General features: G+C 47.5%; 1 protein-coding gene across 1 annotated transcript in view; it reads left to right on the top strand.

The window, feature by feature from the left end:
* Positions 1-23,776, top strand: part of NTM (neurotrimin) — a 945,407-nt gene that overhangs the window by 501,177 nt on the left and 420,454 nt on the right. The gene's annotated exons all lie outside the window — the stretch shown is intronic.

Raw genomic sequence — 23,776 nt, 5'->3', positions numbered from 1 at the left:
TCCGCCCCGCTTTCCAGGTGCACCCTCTCGGTGTGGTGTGAAGACGTGGACGCCGAGAAGCCATCAAGGAGCAACCTTCCACTGGCCCCTGCTGGCGGGAAGCCCAGCGAAAGACAAGATTCCACGCCACTTCTGCGCCCACTGCCACCGCTGCTGAGGATCGAGGGGAGCTGGCCCACCCCTACGCTGCCCCGCCTTGCTGTGGACCAAACCCTGAGCACCGTGGAGAACGCTGGTGTCGGTGCAACAAGGTCTTGGAGGATGAACTGGAAATGGAGGTCACGGCGGACTGCAGTGCCACTCACCCTGCCCTTTCTTTCTCTCCTGCTCAGCGATGGCAACCTGCACCTGGCCACTCACACCGGGCAGGTCCCTCTCCTGTCACAGACAGAGTGTCTGCAGACGTGATCCCTCAGCTGACAGTAGATGATAATGATGACACTGAAATGGACACGACCCCCCTCGTCATGATGACACTGAGATGGACACGACCCCCCTCGTCCTGATGACACTGAGATGGACACGACCCCCCTCGTCCTGATGACACTGAGATGGACACGACCCCCCTCGTCCTGATGACACTGAGATGGACACGACCCCCCTCGTCCTGATGACACTGAGATGGACACAACCCCCCTCATCCTGATGACACTGAGATGGACACGACCCCCCTTGTCCTGATGACACTGAGATGGACAGGACCCCCCTTGTCCTGATGACACTGAGATGGACACGACCCCCCTCGCTGTGCTCCCACAAAGCTGTCTTCTCCAGACTCTGGATTCCTGTCTGTGGACCGAACCCAATACAGTACGCAGCCCACACGCCCTGCAGGCCCTCCACCGGCCCGCCTGCATGGAAGGGCCACAGCCTTCCCTCAAATCATGCTCCTGGCTCCCAAACCACACCTCAGCCCACTGTGGAGACCCCTGATGGTCAGCAGAAGGGAACCTCTCTCCCCAGTGCACCTGTTAGCACTGAAGTACTCCTCATGGCACTGGAGTTGCCACCAGACACCTAACACTGGGGCCTGTTGCTCACTGTCTGACAGGACCCGTGCAAGCCCACTGAGGTTAGGTCTGCAGCTCCCAAGGATGGGGGAGCTATGGGGTCAGTATGTGCACCCGAAGCCCACTCGTTCACAGCATCCAAAGCACCAGCTTCGGACAAGGCCTCAGCAGGAAGACGAGCATCCACATCTCATTGTGGCCGTGTGACCAGGGTCCATGTGGCCACAGCATGGCTGCCGGAGGACCGTGCGCCGCCCCGGTGCTTGGAGACACGCTGCTTCCTCCCGAAATCCAATCGCCTGGAGTTTCCTCATTTATTCTTGAAATAACCTAGTTACCTTGTGCAATTAGAATGTGCTTACCATTTTGTCTCTGCGTTGTAAAAATTAAAAAATAATAATAACGATAAGGGATGACACCATCAGTGTTGTCCAGCCTGCGTTGGAAAGGGTGTCTCACACATGCTGAAGAGAAATGCGCCCTTCATGCCTTTCTAGCCTATGACTCACCTTCGCCCCTGTGCTGGCCCAGCCCTCCTGCCTTAGGCAGAGCCTGTCACAGGTGGGCTGCCCTCCCTTGGGTTCAGCCTCAGGTTGAGTCCCTTCAGGGTAAAAATCACATTGTGGAATCCTGCCACGGCACCCCTGTGGCGCCTGCTCACGTCCTCTCTCCCCGCTCCCGCTGTCCCCACTCTTCCCCTCTCCTTGTTCTGTCTCTCCCCTTCCTCCCCTCCTCCTGACGCTGCTAACCTCAGGCATTCACAAACAGTCTTGCTCCAAATCCTGCCTCCTATTTTCATATTTCCTGTGGTGTTTTGTAGAAATAACAGAACAATTGCTCCTCCACAGGGGGTAAAGGCAGCAGAATTTTATATAATTAAATGTTAAAGTGACAAAATCTTCAGCTTATGGAGGGAACAGCGGAGAGGGCAGATGGGAAGGGACGGTCCAGGGGTGAAGGAGAAGCCCGGCCCCGGGCTGTGCGCTGGGGATGTGCGTCCAGCTTTGATCCTGGGACCAGGGCGGGAATGTGAGCTGGGCCTTGGCTCTTGCCTCTCCTCCCTGAAGTTGCAGCAGCAGCTCCCAGTGGGGAAGGGGTCTCTGCCAAAGACTGTCTGGAATCACCCGCTCCAGAGGGACCTCTGGATTTTAGAAGTGTTGATAATTTATTTCTATCTTCTGCATTGGTGGAAGACAAAAAATGTGGTTCATCCCTCCAAAGGAACATTCTTAACATGATGAAGAGCAGAGATCAGAAACATCTGTCTGTGGCAAGCTCGCGGTTTCCCCATAAACACAGGTTTCCATGAAAACCAAACAAAGAAATTGAAGAGAAAGGCCAGACATGCTCCACAGCAGCAACTCCTTTCAAGTGAGTCTCAGGGCCTTGTTCCTTTTAAGGGCAGAGACCAGGGGGCAGGCTTGGGCGCGCTGCACCCGCGGCACCAGGGCCGCGCCAGCCTCCGCCCCCCGCGCAGGGCGCACAGGTACATGCTCTCCGGCAATTTGTTTCTTTGATGTGTGCTAAGTGAAACATAATTACCCACTTTGTCACATTGCATGTGACTTTGAAGGCCCAGTGTGTGGGTGGTTGTTTTTTTTTATTACATTAGAAAGTCCTCAAGGAGAAACGGTGGTTTTTTTTTTGGGGGGGGAGGGGGGTTGTTTCAGGACTTCTCTGTGGTTTTAAACAACAGAGCACCAGAGCAGTTTCTGCCAATTAGGAGCAGCTACCGCACTGACTTACCCACACATAGATACAGACAAGAAAGGGAGCGAGGCGTGGGGAGGGGCACAGACAGGCCCAGCTGCAGGCTGTGAGGAAGAACGTGGGATGGTCCGGGCAGGAGCGAGCGGACAGAAGCACAGCACACACAGCTCCTGCAGGCACCCTTGCTTCCCAAGCCAAGGGGGGACGTCTCTGCAGGAACCCCTCACATCCCACTTGTCATGCACTTAGCGCCTTTCCCAGGTCTCTGGCCCAGAGCCGCAGACCCCTCTCGCAGACCCCTCCTCCTCAGACGCGCGGGGCTCCTCCCTCCGCCAGCAGCACCGCCTCTCTTCCCGGACCCACCTCCCTGACCCAGTTCTCCTTTCCAGAGGAGGGCGGTGCCTGCTACCCTGAGATACGGCACATGTGTGCACACGTGCACGCACGCACACATGTAACGCACACACGGGTGCGCACACAGCACACGCTGGACCCTCAGAGCCTTGGCTTCTTTGTGGAGACACACACTATACCCCATGGTAACAGAGCTTCCTAAACACATTTTGAGCCTATAAATGTTGCTAGGGATCAGGCTGTAAGTTTCCTTAATTGCGAAGCCTGCTCATTACTGCAATTAATTGGCCTTGCTGCGCTCATGCTAAGGTGGCCGCCGTCACCAGCAGCAGCAGCAGCAGCTGTGTGGAGGGAGCGGTGTGGCCGCTGAGCCCTGTGTAGTGTTTACAGTAAGGGTATAAGAAATCCATACACATTTTCATCTTTTTGTAAAGCAAGGTTGCACTATTGGGTTTATATTAGCAATTTTCAATCATCTTTTATTAGTGTGAGATTGATTTTCTGTTCATTTTTAAATGGATTAAACCATAATAAACTGAAGAACTTCTCTCCCTGGTCAGCTGATTAAAAACAACATCACCACCCAATTGCATATTAAGCAGCTGGAATGAGCTCCTCATGAAAACCCTCTTGTGTGGGAACAGAGTGTGCTAAATGCGGTGGTTATGTTGAACATGAAGTTGGCTTGAGGACCCCATGTCAGCTGTATGTGTCTCTGTCAGGACCACTTTGGCCATGGGACGGCAGGTGTCAGACCTTTGTCAGATCATGCGCTTGTTCAAACTGTCGTTGTGGCCTTATTGTAGGCAGGACTTCCCGCAGCCCAGGCTGCAAATCACCTCCAGCTCTGCTCAGGTCCAGCCAGAACTGGTCTCCACCATGACAGCTCACAGGCCTCCGTTTCCCATCTACAAAAGTCGGACATTGAGCCAGTTGAAGTATGTAAGTCTTCTCGGCTCTAACGAAAATTGGTCTAATGAAAAGACAAAGACCCTTCTCACAATGAGTTCATCTTCTTGTAGGGAGGACGTCATGTCTTTATAGCCAACTAAAATACAGGTGACATATTTTATCTGCTATAGAAGGTATTGATAAATGATATTGCAGGAATTAAGAAGGAAAGGATCATTTCTGACTGGGATAACCAGAGGGGTGGCTGGGAGAAGGTTCATTCAAGGTGTGCTTTGTGGAGTGAGTGTTCCATTGACAGAGATGGGGTGGAGGATGGGCATGTCATGTGATGGTGGTATCTCAAGCCTGGGAGGCAAGACAAGGGGAACTGGGATGAGGTTTAGTGTCTCGAATTCCAAGGAAAGAGGCCATTTGAGGAAGGAGAAGAGTATTTCCAAGAGGGTCCCATGTTGCCAAGAGATCACGGAGCTGACCATCCCTTCCTGAGCCCACACTGCTCCTGGAAGCAGCCCTCAGCCCTGCTGGCGGCCCGGTCCGCTCTGCCAATGGCCACCTGGGAGACCACCCCAAGTGCTCTTCATGGCGGAACTGCAGCCATGCTCCCCAAGCTTGTGGTACCTAGAAATCCCGCCACTGTTCTGTGGACCACAGTGCCATTCTTCCCACCCTCAGAAGCAGCCCGAGGAGAGGTGGATGCAGGCAGCTACAGTGCTCAGACTTTCTGTGACGTGTGTTAAGGGGCCTACTTCTTGGCCAGGGTTCTGGGTCTTGTTCCATCTGTTTCTGAACTGTCTTCCTCTTGTCCCTCATAAATTATTCCCATTATCCCGTCTGAGTGCTCCTCGCCCTCCCTATGGGTCATGGCCTAGGCTCTGGTCCACAGGAGGGAGGCTACATCCTTGGGTTGATTGATCTGCAGCCAAAAAAATGAGCCTTGAATTTGTACTTAGAAGATTGGATCTGAGACCTAGATTTTTCACATTCTACCACGGAACTTTGTCAGCTTCCTTTATAAGTACGTACCTCAGTTTCCTCAAATGGGGACAATGCTTCTTCTGGACAAGGATGGGCAAAGAATCAAATAACATGACAAGAGATCTTTACCTTACAGATTCAACCTTTCAAATATGTTTTCATTGATATTTTTAGAGAGAGAGGAAGGGAGAGAGAGACGGGAACAGCCATGTGACCGACAATGACCGGCTGCCTCCTGCACGCCTCCCCCTGGGGATCGATCCTGCAACCCAGGCATGTGCCCCGACCGGGAATGGAACCAGGACCTCTCAGTCCATGGGAGGATGCTCAGTCCACTGAGCAACACTAGCCGGGTCAGAATAAACATTTTGATATCTGTTATGGTTATTACAACTGTGCAGAGAGAGAATCTTTAATCATTTTAAATAGTTTAACAACCATGCCATAAAAGAGTAATGTATATGATTTAAAATATTGTATACATATGCATGGCTTCTGTCAAGCAGTGTTTGTAATTTCTTTTACTGTCAGGAAATCCTGGCTGATTTCTAATCTAAGTCAGGCCGATGGTGATTTTTCACCTATTGTCTTCCATGCATTTCCTACTGGCTATGGGCTCCCTTCGATGTCTCTACTGGGCGTTGGCTGCATTGCTATTCCGAAGAGTTACCTCGTGCTGCCCTCTGGGGATTGCACTTAGGTGGTGGAGGGAATTTCGGGCTCCGGGGGCATCCAGCTCAGTCCTCCGAAGCAGCAGATCACATTGTGCGCAGGACCGATAGGGGGCGCTTGCTCCAGCTCTGTGCAGTCAGTGGCGCTCGGGAGCGCCCACATTCTCTAGGAGCAAGAGCATCGTTCTCCCAGTTCTCCCGAAGGGAGTCCGCAGATGGCTGGAGCTTCTAAGAGCAGGAGACCCACCACAGGGGCCCAAGCCTGCCTTCTGACTCCAGACAGGAAGCTTCTCTCCTGCCCCCGCTGTTCCTTCCCTGGGAACAGTCTAGGCACGTCCGTTCTTTCCAGTCTTACATGAAGGGCTTCGAAGTCACTTTGAACCTTTGAGCTCTATGTTGGAAGATTCTTCCTGGTCTGAAAAAAGTACCGGGAGGCAGAAAAGCCAAGACCAGGACAGAAGGACAGCACATTCTTATAAAACTGGGGATGTGGACATTGTGGGCTTGGTTATTTGTAAGAACTTCTAATAGGGTTAGGGGTTTAAGAAATATGTGCTTGTGGATAAATTACTTTGAGCGGGGGGCTCGGTTCAGGAGAAGGCCCTGTGGAATTGAATCACAGCTGGTCTAAAATCTATTCGAAGCTGCGAATGCTGGGGGAGGAGAGGGGGAGCCAGGAGCCCACTCATGCAAATATAGGGACATAAATGACTCAGTTTTCTTCTCCATAAAGAAGATAATGATTCTGAGTTGCTTTGCTGGCAGGTTAGCTAATGAGTGGGCGTTGTGTTAATTAATGTCGTAAAGAATTGCAAAAGCTTAAAAACTTTAGAAGTGCTCTGGTGTAGTGTGATTCCTGGTGCATGCGCCAGCCTGTGGATGCCAATATTTGTAAGTCAGGGAAAAGAGAAAGCTGGTGGTAAAAAGCAAAAGGCGTGTACCCCAAGACAAGACCAGTTCAAGGCTGAGCGATAGAGTGCCATCCTCATGACGCGAATACATTTTTTTTTTTTTTGATGAAATGAGAATGTAATACTTTAGATGCTTTTGGCTGCAAGTAAGCAAACCCTTAGTCACAGAGGCTTAGGAAATTAGGACATGGAAGTACCCTAGAGGTAGAGTGTCCAGTAGCTCAGTAATAGCCCCTGGAACCCAGGATTTCATAGTTAGTCTTCGTCATGCTTGGGATGTGGGGTCTCTAGTCCATGCATGGGAGGTGGCTGCATTTCCCCAACTCTCATACCGTCACCTGAATATGATCACAGACAAAAGCAAAGGGGGCCGGGAGGGGTACACCTGATTCTTTTGGAAGAGGGAGGAATATTGAGCCCATCTACTGTAGATGCGGTCCTCCAGAGCTGCAAAGCAGACAGGAAAGTGAATATCTAGCATTTTTAACCTGTGTTGTGGGAGGCAGGCTTTGCCAGTAGAAAGGAGGGGAGGGGAATAAAAGGATGTTATATAGATGTCAGCATCTAATGCCTTTGTAAACAATGGGTTTATAGATAAAGATCTGGGATTTGTCGGGAAATATTCACTTTGTGAACACCTGAGAGAACCATGCACCTTCCCTCCAAGGCCCACAAAATGCTTGCCTATTAGTCTCTGCAGTCCCTGCCCCTCCGCGTCAGTCTTCGGCGTTGCCATCCTTGCCCGACTCATGGGTCATCCACAGCAGACCCCCGGATGCACATACGGCACCTGCATTGTGGCCCCGGTCCGTCCGTGATAGCCCACGCAGCAGTGACATGCGAATGAGGGCCGGGGCCCCAGCAGCTTTGCACTGCTGCGAGCTTACTAGCTCTGCAAACAGGATTTGGTGAGATCTGTGTATGGCAGCCCTGGAAGCCAATGCTGAAACCCTGCTTGGGCCGGAAAGAAGTCGGGGCCGTCTATTGAAACCCCAGGCAGAAGGCCTCATGTGAAATTAGTCAGATGTTCAGTGACATTGTCTACCCCACAGGCTTCCATCTGCTCGCACCCTTCCTTCCGAACTAAGTACCAGGTGTGTGCGTTCAGTAACCACCCGGCTATCCTTCCTCTCATCTCCTCACGTTGCCCACCAGCAGCGGAGATTCCTCCCTAGCAGACCAGAGCAGCACAGACGAGTTTTTCATTCTCCTCCCTCGTTTCTGATGCATTTTTCATCATTAAAGGGAAAATGTCATTTTGGTGACAGATATTAGTATGATTGGTGTCAGGAATGAATCTTCCTTTCTCTGTCAGCCTTGCTTCACACAATCCTAAGACAATGTCCTGTTAAAAGGCCACTTCCATTTCCAACTCAAATGGTGTGTGAGAAGGGCAGGCTTCGGCTGTGATGGATGGGTTAGTAAAAGCTGGAGCCCAGCCAGGGCGCGCGGCTAGAACCTGACCCCTCCGCCACCGGGCGCGCCGGAGGAGCTTTCTGGGAAACACACGTCTTATTTCTGGATGGATTCTGTTGGAACATAGTCTTAAAAGGACAAAACCTGTGGCTCTGTTTGGTGACCAGCTTTTAACAGATGGAAGATTTGCCATCATCAGTGGCATACAGAATGATGCAAAACCAAACTCTTATCCTGGCAGGCAGACTTAGACGTGAAAGGTTTGGTTCGGTTTCAGCAAAAATATAAGCCCACTTCTCTAAATGGTTTTATAGGTACAGATCTGAGACTTGAATGAACTGGAGGTAATAACATGTTCCCCCCTCTGCAGCATGGCTCATCTGATGCTCTATATAAAATACCTTTTAGCACTAATTTACAGCTATTTTCCTGGTGTGTGAATTAAGATAATAGTACCTAGGCATCTCTCTCAATTACTCAGAGACCGATTCAATTCCATAAATGTTTATTGAACTCATACACTGAACCACACACTTAGTTCAGCCTTGAGAAGGTACACAGGGAATAAGAAATGGAACCTATCTTCAGGGAGCTTATAGCCTGCTAGGTAAGATCAGACAAATAAACACTAAAATTATAATACAAATATATATATAGATATAGATATTACATTTAATTACTAAATATATGAAAGGATTTGTTTTTAACCAATGGATGGGGAGGGCATGGACATCAGTAAAAGTAACATTTCGTGAAGAGAATGGAATTTTAACTGGTTTTTGAAGTTTGACTGGGATTTAGAAATGTGTGGATGGAAGGAAAGTGAATCCTGGCCAAGCAAAGTCTGAGTAAATATACAGTCCGAGACATGCAGAGTGGACGAGGGTGGTGGGGCTGCAACAGAACAGAGATGAGGGTCAGCTTGGGGCATTTTTCAGGGCCTTGACTGCCAACCTCGGGGTTTGAACTATACGTCACAGGCAGGGCCACCACGGAAATGTCCTGAACAGTAAAGAACAGTGAGGACCAGGTAAAGGACATTCACAGCCAGGACTTCCTGATAGGAAAGAACTTTAGGAAGACGAAGCTGACTTCTGTGTATGGAATTATTTATACCAGAAGTTAATTACATTTTCTGACCCAAATATTATTAAAGAATAGTTTGTAATACCCTTATTACTTTGCAAAATTAAGCTGGTAGGTAAAATAAGGCTACCTATATACCTACTTTAAAAATGACCTGTGTAATGTCCTATTTATACCTGAAAAATAAATAAAAAGTGGATTGATAAGCAAATAAATGTAAAATAAATCTTTAGGCACAACTACACCATAGGATGTAACGCAGTGTAGATGCTTGTGACCATATGTAGATGTCCCATAAATGTCACAGCTACAGAACAGGGATATAGAATCAGGACTCAAATACCATGAGGAGCATTATCATTGGTCACGTGATTCTCTAAACTCGTAAAAAGCTCTGGGTGAAGATCTGAACAAACCCGAACACAACCTCCCCTTAGCTTACAGTGGTTTCATTCCTGGAGTTTCAGGGAACATTAAAACCTTGCAAAATAAATGTATGTTTATATATGGAATGCAGTGCGTGTTGGGCTTCTGATTTCTGAAAAACAGGTTCCACTCACTTAAATGTGCAACAGGCATCTGACATCTGTGACTGAGTCTCCCCTGCGATGCTGCGAGTCCGGCCTCCGGGACGCCATGCACCAAGTGGCAGGAGTCTCTCCGCAGTCACGGTGACAACCAATTTTCCCTCAACTTTTTAAAAAAATATGTATATATATATATATACATATTTATTATTGATTTTTTTTTTTTTTTTCAGAGAGAGAGGAAGGGGAGAGAGATAGAAACAACATGGGAGAGAGAAAATATCCATTGGCTGCCTCCTGCACGTCCCTACGGGAGATCCAGCCTGCAACCCTGGCAGTGCGCTGACCGGGAATTGAATCAGGACCTCTCAGGCTGTGGGACCACGCTCAGTCCACTGAGCCACACGGGCCAGGCTCCCCCCAATGTTTTACTGCTCCTCCAGGAGACCATGTTGCCCCTGTCGGAAAGCACTGGTGTAGGTATGGGCAGAGTTGGGGCAGACGAGTTAAGATTTAAGTAAAATGGTAGAGGAAAGACGGGGGGCCTTAGCTGCAGCCATGAAGTGGGAAGGAAGGGGAGGTGCAGGAGACAAACCCCCAGTAGTCAGATGAGGGACAGAAAAGTCCACAGTCAAGTTCGAAGTGCTGTGCACGTCTTACTGCTGTTGGAGCTCATTGCCATTGCAGTCACTTCGCGGAGAGGAAGTCCCAGGCACCAAGGTGCAGTGTTTCCCAAAGACATCGCGCAGGTCAGAGACCGCGTTAGACACCACATGCCCGAGACCGACACTTTCACTACAACTGCTAATGTGAAGGAGCTTCTGCTCCGCGTGGATAATTATAAGCAGAGACCTAGAGCAGAGCACATACCAAGATGGATCCAACTTCTAGACATAGTCAAATTCCAAGTGCCTGCGTAGCGCCTCCTTATTCTACGGAAAGCCTGGAAGACTCCAGGATCTCAAACAAGATCAAGATTCTGCAATGCACGAGCTCTGTGTTTGCTTAAGCCTCTGAGTATTCAGCAGTAGCATTTAAGACAAAGGAAAAAGGATAACTACAAGGAGAAGTTTTTTCAAGATATTAAAGGTTAACAGGATTCTTGGCGTATGTGTCCTGTCAATTTCCATGTAATTATGCTCAGTTCCCAGAATTCAGACAGGTGTGCCTGTTAAGGCTTAAAGATGATATCCTTGGAAAATAATGTATAAGATCGTTTCTCAAGTTTTTTAGGTTCAGACCAAGCCCCCTGGCTAATAGTCTGATTATTTTTAATGTTGTTCTTGGAGAGAGAGTGCCAACAGTTTACAAATTGGAGGTTAGGACTGGAGTGAATGTTCTGAGATAGCGATGAGATAGCTTTCCCAAGAACAAAAAGAGTATACTGAAAATATTTCTATAGCCTTATTTATACATTTCTCTTATTTTGATTTGATAAGTCATAGGAACATGAGAAGGGCACCCCTCTTCCTTAGATCCCTACTGCCTTTTGGAATTTAAAAAAGGGGGGTCTGTTAGAGATGTCTGTGTAGGGGAAGGTCTAACCCACTGGCCTCATGGAAAAATATGGAGATGTTAGATTCTAGATATTGTTACATCTTTATTCATTCAATCACCCTTCTTACATTGATTTATCATCGAATATATTGTTACCTTGTTCTGAGCTGAGATAGAGAGTATGAATAAGACACTGTTCCTTCCCTTTTTGCTCTCTTGTAATCTCGCACGTTCCCTTTGTAATATGTATTCCACTAGTGATTCATTGATGATCTGTACAGTTATTTCTGAAGTTAGTCTCCGCAGCAGACTGTAGCCTTGGGCTGGATTGAGGATGACCGCTCCCACTGTCTCACACCCCTGCCGGAGGACATGCTCATTCCCTGAGCGTGAAAGGGGCGCTTTGCTCTCAGCTGGGCAATCAGCAACCATCCTTCCAACCACCTCATCCAGGCCCCTCTGGTCTCGGGCTGGCCTCTCTCCGGATCTCTGGGGGTCCTGTGCATGTTGTCCAACTGTCTCTTCAGGAAGTAAAAGTGACGAGCACAGCTTCCCAAATGAAGTCACAGTTAGACACCTTCTGGAGAAGCCAGTCACATGCAACATAAGAACGTAGGCCTGTGCATTACTTATCGTCTTGAACGATGGCTATCACAATTCTTTTCTTCGAGATTAAAAAATGCAGAATCACATACAACGGTCTCTTCTCCATTCGGCCCCGAGAAGGAGGCTGCACAGGGAAGCAGTGCGTGGGGGACAGAGACCGGGCGACCAGAGTGTAAAGACACACGGTGTGATGCAGCTCTGCTGGTGACTAGGGGAGGAGGGAGCCCACGCACGTTCCGGAAGCGAAGGAAAGACATCAGGAGGGAATGCTCAAGGAAGTAGCGAGTGTGGGGTGCACCGGAGTCCCCAGTCGGACATGGGGAAACAGCCAAGGGATTGGACAGTAAGAGCAACACAGCCCAACTAATTCTGCCCCCAAGGGGCTTTTCCCTGCTCAGGGCTCTTTTTTTTCCCTTCATTGATTTTAGAGAGAGAGGAAGGGAGAGGGAAAGAGAGATAGAAACACGGATGAGCGAGAACATCAATTGGCTGCCTCCTGCACGCTCCCTACTGGGGATGGAGCCCACAACCTGGGCATGTGCCCTGACCCGGAATCGAACCAGCGGCCTCTTGGTGCCTGGGTTGGTGCTCAACCACTGAGTCACACCCGCCGGGCATCAGGGCTCATTTTAGACACAAATCACACACAAATCTCTCTCTCTCGCGCGCGCACACACACACACACACACACACACACACACACTTCTTGCAGCATGTTTCTTGCAAACATGCTCTTACCAAATGTACATACATGCTCTAGAATGGTGGTCGTCAGGTATGCTTGGAAAAGATAAGCGTAATTTCTTATCCTAGCAGTGGAGACAAGTGGAATTACCACGTAGATGGAAACATGACATTGGAAAGGTCATACCAGGTCATATCAATTCAGATGTCCTAGGCCCCGGTTTTGCATGGGATCATACGTTAAAGGTTAGAGTTATACATCAGACACCCCTAACCTAATAACCCTGCATGGCTCTGTCACTCACTAGTTTATCCAGGCCCTTCCTTATTCTATTTAGATATTATTTTTGCCTGTGTAACCTTTCATACAGACATGCTTGTTTTTATCCTTAAACTACCATCTTTTAATTTATGGGGGTTCTTTTTATTTCTAGTAGAGTTTGTTCATTAAGTGTGTGGACACCCTACCCTTATACTTCACAAATACCAAGTGTCTTCATCTACTTAATGTTCCTCCATTTGAAGTCCCTACCAGAAAATTATTTCAATTTTTTAATTTTCCTCAGTTATACTATTCACTTAAACTCAACCAATAGTTATCAAAAACCTACTATGTGCCAGGAGTTGTGTTAGGCTTCAGGAATAGAGCAGAGAAAAAGACAGAATTTACAAGTATTGTGGCTGTGGGAAGTACCGATGCATTGGGCGTTCACCTTATCTGAATGGAATGGCTAAGGTAAGGTCTCTCGGGGAAGTCAGATTGCAAAGGATGGATAGACCTAGCCCGGAAAATGTAAGGACTATGTTTTAGGCAGGGATGCAGCATGGACAAAGCGTCTGAGTTGAGAAAGAGAAAACTGCGGGATTTAAATATTAATAAATTAAAATAAAGACCAACATCAGGGAAGAAGCACCAGGAAGAAAAAGTGGAGCTGGACACAGGCCACATCTTCTAGGCTCAGAAACCAGTGACCAGAGAGAGCTGAGGCTTGACTCAGACTGCTGTGCGGAGCCCCTGAAGGTCGGATCGGAGAGGCACCCGATCCGAAAACCAGGAAAACGTCGTTTCCACGTGGAGTTCGAAGCAGATCTGGTGAGAGCGGGCAGAAGAAATTCACGTAGGGAAGCCACTGGTCCCTGGGAGAACAGGCAAGCACGGTGGCTTATGGCACAGTAACCGCCCAGAAGGGCGCTGCATGTAAAAATGTTAGGGATGAAGAACCCGCAGAAGAGAAGAGGGTTGGATGAAACAGGGGGAGGAAGGAGAGATTAAAAGCGACTCCTGATTTCTCATGTCAGAAATTGGGCTCATGAAGTTTGTGTTATTTGTGAGGTACAGTGATAACTATTATAAGTACTATTTGAATACAGTACAGTATCACATATATTGCCATATAATGTAATGTAATACACAGTAAGTTTGCATAAAGGCAACATTTCTTTCTTTATTTCTAGTTTTTTCCCAATATTCTAATAGCTTTCATAAAATGTTTGAACCAACATTTATTTTATTGGGCAAAAAGTCCTGATACCTGTAGATAATAATATATAGTCTCAAAGTTCAAAATGTGTTGTAAGGACTGAGCCTGGGAGCCTGTAATGACTGTTTCCAAGGTGGTTCTGCTCGTAAAAGAACAGTCACTCGCTACCATTTGCGGAGCCTACCACAGGCTGGGCACGTCACTGGGCGCCTCGCGTGTCCTGTCTCACCGAGCCTCGCAGCAAACATACGAGGTGGTGTCATTCCTATTTAGTACAGGAGAAAAGTGACACTCCGAGAGGTAAGAAAAGCATCCAAGGCCAGGCTGGCAATTTTCCGAGCTTGAACTTAGAGTCGAAGCCACTAACACCAACATCCACGCTTGGTCTACTCCTCATCGCTGCTTCTTACTCCCCTGTCCAGAGTCAGGCGTCTTAGAAGGAACTTTAGACGATTTTTTCTAAAATGTGTTACATTGCATTTGTCCCCTTCTTTCCACACTCTCACAACATTGTGGATTATTTGCAGCTCATCCATGTCAATGGAAGATTTACTTAGTTAAGGAAACGTAATGTCTCTGCAAATTTGGGAGAGTTCTCTATGAATCCCCTTCGATGGATCACTGATACAAACATTACATTTGGTTTGCTCCAGCCACTCTCCTTTGGGGAATCTAGTATTAATACTTCTCCATATAGAAACGCGTCAATCCAGCCTTGATTTGTGTCTCAGCTCTAAGCTAATGTTCTACCTTTGAAAAAAAATAGTATCCTCATTACCCACTTATATTTTATTAAGGCATCTTTGATCCTGACACCTTGTCAAAACTGTTGTGAAAGCCTAGATAAATTATTTTCACGTGTTGTCACTTACTCACACTCACAACACGTTTCCTGTTCTCTTTCCCGAGTTTAAAGCTACCCGAGTGGCATTTCAGTCCACACTCCTAGGCCACATTCAGACTGCTCTAGCTTCCTCACTCCCAGCAACAGCACTGGGAGCTTTTTGGTAAACTAGATAAAGAAAATGTACAAAAGGTTTAGGGGAATCATTCCTTTCCAGGAGGGAAAACCTACATCAACTCCCAGGCGGGAGGGATGTCGGTTCTAACTGCAGCCTTCTCTCCTTCGTTGTGAAAGGCCCCACACGCACAATGGTAATGAGTAACGATGGACAGATAAGGTAGAAGCCAGGATAATGCCCAAGTATAAAGAAATGTGTTCAATTATTTCTTGAATTTCTAAGACTCGGTAAAATAAAGAATAAAGAGCTGTGAATACAAAGCGTGTTTTAAAAGACACTGTAAGGACAGTGTGTTTTTAGTCTCACTTGACAGTGATTGGAGTAAAGGCAAAAAGAAGTGGGATGGTTTGTGCATTAGCTTAGTTAGAAATACAAAGAGCATGACTGCCAAAGGCAGGGCAAACCAAGCCTTCCACAGCAAATAGTTGGGAATATGTTTAGTGCTCTTCAGAAGGTGCTGCGTGCCTTCTCCCCAAAGCCTTTGCATTCTGCCAACCACGCCCATCTCCGAGTCCACGCCCATCTCCGAGTCCACGCCCATCTCCGTGTCCACGCCCATCTCCGTGTCCACGCCCATCTCCGAGTCCACGCCCATCTCTGAGTCCAGGCCTCTCTGCATCACCACCCCCTCTGGCCCTGCAAGGCAGACAGCAGACCTTCATGAATCTAACACAGGAACCAAACCTTTAGAATCCTTAAGGTAAATTATTTTAGCCTCAACCAGTTCCCACTTCCTGGGGAAAATTAACTCAGCTTGAACACTGACCCGTCTGATTAGGTGTTTATCTTTAATGCACATGTTTCCCCAGTGAACTGATTGGATGAAACCAGTGGGTGAGTGTGTGTCTGTGTTGGTGTGTGTGCCCACATGTGTGCGTGATGTGGAAATGTTGTGCATGTGTTATAATCGTAGCAAAATAGCATCCCAGAAGTTCAGCCAGGACCACGTTTATAATAAAAAAATATTGATTGATTTCAGGGAAAGCAAAGATCAGTTCTACCCAATTACACTCTCCTTGCCCCTTATAAAGCAGTGTGACTCAGAGATTATTCCCCAGCTCTTAGTCTTTTATATACGACTGCTGTTATAAAATGTTGTTTGTGATACATAAAATACTAGATATGCATATGTGCACTCGTATATCAGTATATATAGAATTGGCTGCATCCAAAATGTCGTCTCCTAAGAAATTCAGGAGAGACTGAGATAAAAACACAGCAGCATGAGTCTAAAATACAATGTTCAAATGAAAAGCATCACTATCAGAATGGGGAGAGAAAGAGAGAGAGAGAGAGAGAGAGAGAAAGAGAGGGAGAGAGAGAGAAGAAGAGAGAGAGGGAGAAAGAGATTAAGATTAAAAATATAAAGAAGAGGAAGGAGAGAGATAGTTATAGGGAAGACATAATGAGCCCTTAATGAAGGGTTGGGAAAAATAGGCCTCCAGAAAGTCAAAAGACACAGGTTTTAAAACATACTAGTCCAGTTGACCTCTAAGGCCCTTCGAACCATGGTCTTCTAATAGTCTAGTCAGAAAGGATGGCTCAGATACTCTCTTCGTGGCCAGATGCCTAGCACAGACTATGATCTAGACAGCCATGCTCCAGCTAGGCTTCAGGGGAAAATTCCCAAATGGGCAATTAATTTAGATTGAATAGGACAGTTCCTGTAAGTTTAAATAAATGCCAGTTAATATTAAGAGCATATTTATTGAAGATTAACAGTGCTGGTTGCATTGTGGGATTTTCTTTTCCTTAAAGAAACCCTTTGTCAGAAGAATTTCAGTCTTCCTGGCGCATCCGTCAGCTCGCCTGAGACACTCTGCAGCTCAGGAGTCAGTCTGCACAGTGCGTCCGTGGCCTTTGAAGTGGGTACCTTGTTGGAGGAGAAGAGTGGACGGACATGGGGAGGGGGGCCATTTCTCCAGCGGAGGAACTGAGCAGTAAATATGAAGGAGACACTGCTTTTGAGAAGAGCGTTGTGCAGCATTAAAACTATCAGAGTTGGAAGTGTCCTTGAAAGTCATGTCATCCAAACTGCTCCTTTAGACAAGAAAAGAAAGTGACTGGGCAGCTTCATACGGCCCATGAGTGGAAGACGTGAGGCTTGGGTTCAATACCCTTGACCTCCAGCCCGCGACTGCGCTGTTGTCTTACTCCTGAGTAGTTCCTTTGACTTTCAAAGTGCATTAGCCCATTTGGCTGCATGAACATTAGACCTTCTCAAAGACCCATTTACGAAGACGTTGGTTCTTTGGTCAACGGAAGAAGCTAAAAATCCAAGAAAGAAAGTGACTGACAGCTAAAGTGACATGATGATGGCCTGAGTTGAGACTACAACCCAGCTCCTTTGGTTTAAAAATGGTATTTATAAAATGTCACCTCCAATAAAAAGTATGATTGAGCCTATGCGTCATTGGCAAAGTCTCGTCTCATTATAAAGTTACCACTTCTGTTGCTGCTGTTGGTGGGGGAACAATGAGTAAAACCTCTAAAGAAAACAACAAGAGGGAGGAAAGGAAAACAGGTGTAACAGGTGGATGTTTAGGAAGAAAAGAACGCAGCAGCAGAGGTAAGACAAGTTCCCTCCACAGCAAATTTAAGCTTTTAAAAAACGCCCAGTTGAGGGCTGGTGAGCCATTCAGAACTGTTTCTAAATGAGAAGGCGCCAGCGACTGCCTGGGCTGCGCCCTGAAACAGTAGGACTGTGTCACGCATGTGGACAGATGTCTGCATGTGACTGTGCTCCCTCCTGCAGAGGGCGCCAGGCTGGTCCTGAAGCTCTGCCCTGGGATGTTCAGGGTGGAAAGGAAGAGCAGAGTCAGGCACAGGATAGGATCACCAAACGGCTGGTCTATGCTCTCGACGAGGCGGCTCTGGATTCAGCCAGCAGGCACACGGAGCAGAGAAGGGCTAACAGCTTCAGCAGAAGGACGTCAGTGGGTAGCACTCCCCTTGGGATGAGCTGGGGCTGTCGTCTCTTTTTCTCAGTTTATTTCACTACCTTTCAGGTGTATGTGGGAACAGGACAGATGAAAGTTCCCGGCTGCCACAGGAAGAGAAAGCCCTGTCCTATTTCTCCAGCTCAGGCCTAAATCCTGTGTGCTTTTGGAGAACACTGGGATTGCGACAGTGGGGGGGAGCCAGAGGGCCACCCCTCTTCCTGTCCTGAAAGCTAAGCCACTTCCGCTTTCTGACCACATTCCCAGCATGATGTTTTTGCTCTGTCTCTGGGATGAACCCCCAGGATGGGTACACAGATGTCGTTCCCAGGCCCTTGCTCAGGGGCTTCTGGGTTCTTTCAATGGATACGGTGCCTAGAACTCCTGTGAATGAGGGAGGAGCCTCCGCTGGCCGTCCCTCCCAGTCCCGGTCCCAGTCCAGAAGCTGCCACTTGGCAAGTCCCTGCTGTGTAGCAGGCCCTGCGCTAAGCTCCTTACATCTCTTGTCTCATGTCACCCTCACAACACTCTGTGCAGTGGCCCCATGATCACCACTATGTTGCAAACAAGGTTAACTTATTTCCCCAAGGTCACCCAGTTAGTAATGGAGAAGAGGAGTGTTTGACTTCTGGTCTGTCTGATTCCAAACCCCACGGTTATTCTTAATCAATAAATATGTACTGAATGAATCAGTGAATGCATGAACGCAGAATGTTGAAGCGGTTCGAGGTTTTCCATCAGACGCCGCCCTTCAGACATACCCGCCCTCCCTTTAAATGAGCACCATCTGAGAACAAGAAGGGCAGCTTCTGTCCAAGCTCCTCCCAGGCTAGGGTTGGGCAGAGCCTGTCCTGTCTGCCTGCAGCTGGAGCCCTGCCTGTCCCTTCCTCTCCTTCTCACTCTTGCGTCCCGATTTTAAGTCATTTCCGTAGGAAAACTTTTCCTGATCTTCCAAGATTCCACGAGAACCTTCTGCTGTATGCATTCTTCCATTTACTCCTCATAGAGTTTTTCCACAATGATCTCCACTGTTTTGTAAAACTCTCCCCTGAAATCTGCCTCTCGGGCTGCACAGTGTGCTTTGGAGAGTGAGCCCACGTTGGCTCTGATTTGCCCCTCTCCCCCACGGCTTAAATCCACCACCCAGGACGCAGCTGGCATGCAGTGGGCACTGCGAAATGCATGTTTGTTGAGTAGATGAAGTTCTTCCCTACATTTATACATCCTTGAATGAATCCCCTCCCCTCCTAATACCCTCTAAATGAAGCTTAGAAAACCATGGTCAGTGTCTGGCTATCAGGACACACGCAAGGGGACAAACTGTTCCAGAGTAGGCACATCTCAGCTCGTTTTTCTAGCAATGAGTGTTCTCCAGGGTGTGCGGGAAGCATGGGTTTGAGTTCATTATAACTTCAACAGTCCTGAATGTATATACAAATAAAACCACTGACAAGCCCAATGGCACTATACTATAAGCAAATGGAGGCCAGGGGCTATACCTTTCATCTTTGTATCTCTAACTTTTAATGCAGCTCCTGGTACATAGAAGGAGCTCAAAAGCTACTCTTTTAAGTTTCCTGAAAATGTTGACTGCAGCTGAATAATTGAATACGCACAGATACACCGGGCAGTGATGACAAGACTTCCTCTAGAATTCTCTATTACCGGTAGCATGGCAGCCGAAGGAGACACTTGACCACCACGCGCTCATACAGTGTCCTCACCTGGCAGGGACCGTGCAGACTGGAACAGAAGGTGGAGTCCTGGGTCCTAGTCCTGATTCGCCAGTTATTAACTTTGGTCCCTCTGCAATTACTCCTCTGTCCCAGGCACCATCCATGGAGCTCCATCACCATTTATAAAAGGAGAGTGCTATACTGTACCTCTTCCAAGGCTCCCTCTGACCGGGTCACTCTGCGGTCCTGGCAATCCAAGGTCTTGTTATGAACCAAAACCAAGATGAGGGAAGATTCTTCCCTGCAGACCTCTGGCTCTTGGGATGTTCCCCTTCTGTGGTGTCTTGATTTTGATTATTCACCCTGCTCCTTTTTACTACTGTGTCTACCTACCAATTGTGCTGCTGACCATCACTGCACTGTATGCATCTCTTAGGAAGTTCGATGGCTTTGGAGGTCCACGGAGAGTCTAATCTTTGCCACTTTTTCCTATCCTTTTTTATTTTTTTATTTATTGATTTCAGATAGAGAGGAAGGGCGAGGGAGAGAGAGATAGAAACATCGATGAGAGAGAACATTGATTGGCCACTTCCTGCATGTCCCCCACTGGGGATTTGGCCCACAACCTGGGCATGTGCCCTGACTGGGAATCAAACTGGTGACTTCTTGGTGCAGGGTCGGTGCTCAACCACTGAGCCACACCAGCTGGGCCCTATCCTCTTTCTTCATTTTTTTCTATTAACAACGTTTTTTTCTCCGTGGAATCTTCTTCCCCTCATTTGCTCTTCCTGTTGAAACCCTGGCATGCTAGCCCCTAGCCCAGCTGAACAATTGTATGTGGACCCCACATTCATATAGGACGAAGAAGGGCGCGGATTTTCCCGAGTCCGGCCCTGCCCTTCTCCTCTGGATGCATCTCTTTATCCAGACCGACCCCGCCTATTCTAATTACATCTTCCGAAATCTGTGTGGTGCCACGCTAACCACCCCCCATCTATCATCTTCTTGCTTGAGCTCCAATTCAGGATCTCCACCAGGAGAGGGGGGCCTTTAGCCTCTTTAGAGGAGAAGAGGAACCGGCATTTCTTAGGCTGGTGCATTTCCTGTGTGGAATATTCACAGCTCTTTAGCTCACCCAGGCTCGCCGTAGGTGACAGTACAACAAAAACTACAGCTGATTTCCCTTTCGCTGGAAAGCGTCCCAGGTCCCGGCTCTGCTGTGGTGTGTAGACGTTACCGCCTCTGCCCGCATCCTCCGCGTACCTGTTTCCTCACCTGCCCGCCAGCACGCGGCCCGCCGAGCGCCTGCTACCCCTGCTCACCCCTGCTCACCCCTGCTCACCCCTGCTCACCCCTCCGTCGCGGTCAAGCGATTGTTAAAAGGAATATGATTGTTTTCTTTTGCTCAGGCAGTGTGTACGTGTGTGTGGTGTGTGTGCTTGAAAGGCATTGTCCTATAGATATTTTTATAACCTGAAGCAATTACAGCTGTCAGCACAGAGACAAGCTGTGACAAGTTGATTTATGTGTACAGTATACGTGTACGTAAGAGGAAAGGGAGGAAGGAGAGGGACACGGGGAGGAAGGGGAAGGTGGGGGCTCGTTAGGAATCTGCTTTCCAGGAGGTAGAAAGGGAGTTGTTTCTCCAAAGAACACAAATAATGAAATTGCTCCGACTGTCATCCCTTTTTCATTAACTTGGATATGCTGGGGAAAATAAAATAAATCCAGCAGTTTTTATGAAGCAAGAGACAGGATAGAAGATAAGCCGCTAAATGTTGGTTATATTTAGGGATTAGGGGATGGGCAGGGAGTTGACATGATTCTGATCTTCATCTTTTCAAACCACTTCGATCATGAGTTTGAAAGAAATGGACTCAGCTTCGTTAATTGTCGGGGCCTCTCTGATCTTTTTCCATTTTCTAAACTTCCATTTTTGAATAAAGTTTGGATCCCTGGGTTCAAAGAGCAGGTGTGAGGTTCTGAGGGGCTTTTCTTTGTTAATCCTGGGTGTTACCTGAGCTCTGCTGGGGTTCCTTCCAGCCGCGGCTGGGATGCTGCAACTCAGCAGTGTCCCTCCACGGCCAGAGACAAAGATGGTCTGACCGTCTCCGATCAACTGCATGCAGACGGGTATGAACTGAACATCTTAAAGAGCCCGTAAGAAAAATTATTTTTCTGCCCAGCCATAATAATGAACTGGTGGCAGGCAAAATGTATTAATAGAGCATCTTCCACCTTAAATGGATTTCTAAGTATTTTACTGTAGAGTTAATCATGTCTGTAGGCCCCTCGGGAAGGCTGGTTGTTGTCATTATCCACATTCCTAGATGCAAAAACTAATGCTCATTTGTACCTACCTGGGAATTAGATGCCAGAGCCAGGATTAGAATTTATCATGAAAGGAATCATCACTGCCATTCTCCAACCCGCAGGGAAATGGCTCCAAAGACACAAGGAGCCCCCTCCTGCCTCAAGGCTAGCCTTTGGGTCCACACGAGGCGGTGAGGATGCATGTAGAGGGGGCCGGCGGGGAGAATAGGGTGGTTAGAATGGATGGATGACTAGAGGTGACTCCTTGGGCTGTTGGGAAAGAAGAACCCCACATTCCGCAAACTGAAAGTCAGCAAACACAATCTCACACCTTTTGTCTGTTATCACATAGTATCTTAACTTGGTGAAACCCTTGAATTTGCTATTTCCACAATTTTCTACTGTAAAATGGCGATGAAATAAGAACTTGCAAGAATAAACTGGTACTAAAATAGGGGCATTCTCTTCCCCAAACTCTCCTACTCTCCATAAATATCATCCCCACTCCTAGCCCTGGTAGTAAAGTCTTTCCTTGTGGTTGTAAATTGACAATTGATTTTGGGGTGCTATATGTCAAATGGTTCCCACTAGCCAAACACAGCAGATGGGTTTCCCTGAGAATTTAATATCAGAGAAGTCACTAGAGGACAGTAAGGGAGAATGGGTCTAACGATAGATTAATTGAGCTCTTCATTGTAAAGTTGCTCAACTTTTCACGGTCGACCATTTTCTGGTCAACTATTACAAGAGAAGGGCCGGCCTGCTCAGTCTTTCTTTTTCCCCCTGGAGTCTGGCTTCCATGTCTGTAAACCAGACTTCAGTCCGTGCCAATCTAAAGTAATTGCGGTGAGGGGGGCATGATGAGTGGAACGCTGTGCCATCCCTAACACACATGTTACACACATGGAAGTGGTGGTCACTACTTGCATGATGCAAGGGCTCTTATGGTCCTAGGATCCTTATAGGTATAATGATTCTGTCTCTTTGGTGTTGGCTAGATGGCTTTTGGGAAAGAATATTTTTCTGTTATTTAACAATTTGATAGAAAGTCCAGGGAAAGCTGAGAGTCACTGTTGCCCCCTCTCTGTCCCCAGGGAGAATGCGGGTCAGGGCAGGGAACCCTGGGAACGGCCTGGCAGGTTAGCACTGTTGTGCAGGCTGGGCTGTTCAGGCTTCCCTGTTGCCCAGGAGGCAGGCCCAGGAGGGGGAATGCACCACATTCCTTCAGAGCGGAAGTTAAGGGAGAAATAAAAATGTAGGAACCCAGGGACCTGCAGCATCCAGGAAGGGGAAGTGGCAGGGAATTGAGATGAATCCTGTTTTCTCTCAGGTTTCAAAAATTTGAAAAACACATCAATTAAGGGGCAATCAAGCTCTGCAAGAGTGTGAAGCCCAGGAAACTTGGGAGTCCACTGCATAAATAAAGCAAGAGGCCCTGGCTGGTTTGGCTCAGCAGTTGGAGCGCCAGCCTGCGGACCAGACAGTCCTGCGCTCGGTTCCCGCTAGGGGCATGTACCAAAAAAATAAAAATAAAAAATAATAAAAAATAAAAAAGTAAAGCAAGAGGCTCCCACTCATTCCTCTGAGTGAGCATTTTTGCAGGGCTAGCATCTTTTAATGTCGACAGAATAAGAATAAAGAATGTAAGTCAGCATCAGAACTTGACCAAAATTTTGATGCAATTTTTTTTTGTCAGTTTCACACACTAAGAGGCTTCTGTGATTTTGCATTTATTTTGTATATGCAAGATCTTTATTTAGAACGGTGGTGTTGAGTCTCCCATGTTTTAAACTAGCTTTCTTGGGAGCTGGGGGGCTGGGGGGGGAGCATGGACTATTGATTAAAAATAAGATTATTCTAAAACATCTTCCCAACATTCTAAATTGACTCTTACAGCTAATGAAATTAATCTGATTATTTTATTTTTTATATTTTTATTTATTATTTTTAAATTAATTTATTCATGTTACAAATGTTTCTCCTTTC

This window comes from Molossus molossus, unplaced genomic scaffold (assembly GCF_014108415.1).
Source record: "Molossus molossus isolate mMolMol1 unplaced genomic scaffold, mMolMol1.p scaffold_m16_p_22, whole genome shotgun sequence".
NCBI classification, from domain to species: domain Eukaryota; kingdom Metazoa; phylum Chordata; class Mammalia; order Chiroptera; family Molossidae; genus Molossus; species Molossus molossus.
Note: the sequence above shows the minus strand (reverse complement) of the source record. Positions and strands in the feature narration are given on the sequence as shown.